This window comes from Echinops telfairi, unplaced genomic scaffold, assembly GCF_000313985.2.
Source record: "Echinops telfairi isolate 266 unplaced genomic scaffold, ASM31398v2 ScPeMD7_7469;HRSCAF=8507_1, whole genome shotgun sequence".
Classification (NCBI taxonomy): domain Eukaryota; kingdom Metazoa; phylum Chordata; class Mammalia; order Afrosoricida; family Tenrecidae; genus Echinops; species Echinops telfairi.
The window spans coordinates 11,956,818-11,958,883 of NW_022111373.1; positions in this window are offsets into that span (position 1 = coordinate 11,956,818).

Consider the following 2,066-nt stretch of genomic DNA (forward strand, 5'->3'; position numbering starts at 1 on the left):
TGGACATTAAAACCAATCCATCAAACAAACAGAACTGTCCCAAACGTGTGTCTGAGAGAGAGTAAAAACTAGGATATTTATGAATTGGAGAGCTCCAATAGTAAAATGTTGACGTGGGACAAAGGAATATAAGCTCTTTGTTCATAAAGCATGATAGTATTTGTTTATTCCAAAACGGAGTTTTGAAAGCGTGCGTTGTGTGTTTACAGTTAGAATTCTATAGGCCCCGCTGTCTCCGTGTTGCTAGGTGCTGTCCAGCTGGTCCTGCCTGACTCAATCTGCGCCTGGAACATCCTCACCATCACTGCACTGTTTAATCCCATTGTTGTAGTCGCTATGTCAATCCATTTCCTTGAGGAGCTACTTCTTCTCCTTCTTCTTCTCCTCCATCTCCTTCTCCTTCTCCTCCTTCTTTTTCGACCCTTTACTTTTCTAAGCATAATGTCCTTTTTCAGAGACTGGTCTCACCAGATAATAGGTCTAAAATATGAGAGACAAGATTTGTCACTTGCACTCCTAAGGAGCTTTCTGACTGTACTTCTTCCAAGACAGACTTGTTTGTTCTAGCAATCACTGGCACCTTCAGTGTTCTTTGCCAACACCTTTAATTCAATACACAAATTCTTCTCCATTCTTCCTACTCCCTGTCCAACTTTACCATACTTATGAGGTGGTTGAAAACACCCTGGTTTGAATCAGGTGCACCTTAGCCTGATCACTCTGCTCTTTGACACTTTAAAGAGGACGTGTGCACAGAGTTGCCCAATGCAACTTGAGATTTCGTGATGACTGCTTTCACGAGGACTGATTGTGGATATGAGCAAAATGAAATCTTTGACCACTTCGGTGGTTTCTCCTGTTACCATGATGTTGTCTATTGCTGTCTGAAAGTCCAGTTGTGATGATTTTTGTTGTATTTACATTGAATTGTAATCCGTGGTGAAGCCTGTGATCTTTGATTGTCACCAAAAAGTGCTTCGTCTTCCTTGATTTCAGCAAGGAAGATTATGTTATCTGCATATAACAGGTTGTTAATAAGCCTGCCTCCAATTCTGATGCTTCATTCTTCCTCATATAGTCTAGCTTCTCCAATTATCTCCTCAGCACACAAATTGAGTCAGTGTGGTACAAGGATATAACTCTGATACACACCTTTCCTAATTTAAACCGTGCAGTATTCCCCTTTTCAGTTTGATCAACTGCTTCTTGGCCATTTTCTAGGTCCACACAAGCACAATTTAGAGTTCTGAAATTCCCATTCTTTGGAATCTTATCCTTTGTCATTGTTAGGTGCTGTTGATTCCATTCCAGCTCATAATGACCCCGTGTACAACAGAACGAACCACTGCCTGGTCTTGTGCCGGGCTCGCAATGAGTGGTGAGCCCATTGCTTTAGCAATGGTATCAACTCATGTCATTGAGGGTCTTCCTCCTTTTTGCTGCTCCTCTAGTTGACCAAGCATGATGGCCTTCCCCAAGGATTGGTCTCTCCCGACAACATGTCCAGAGAACGAGATGAAGTCTTGCCGTCCTTGCTTCTAAAGAGCATTCTGGCTGCACTTCTCCAAGACAGATTGGCTTATTCTTTTGGCAGTTCATGGTACTTTTCAATATTCTTCACCAGCACCATAATTCAAATGCAGCGATTCTTCTTTTCTTTGGTCTCCCTTTGTCAGTTTCCAACTTTCTCATGCATATGAGGCCATTGAAAACATCATGGCTCCAGTCAGGTATACCTATGTCCTCAAAACAACCACCTTGCGTTTCAAGACGACAAAGGTCTTGGGCAGCCAATTGACCCAATGCAGTATTATTCGATGCATTATTATCCACAGTTTGTCATAATGTACACATTACATAGTGAAACACATGTATTTTTTGCTTTCTGACATCAGCCATATCCCATATGCTGAATCCAGCCTGACTTTCTGGCTACTCCTTGTATCACCAGCCACCCAATCCCCTGCCACTGAATCAATTGCTGCTCATGGTGATCCCGTAGAAGAGAGTAGAACTGCCACTTTGGATTTCCAAGACTGTGAATCTTTACAGGTCAGATAGACTCA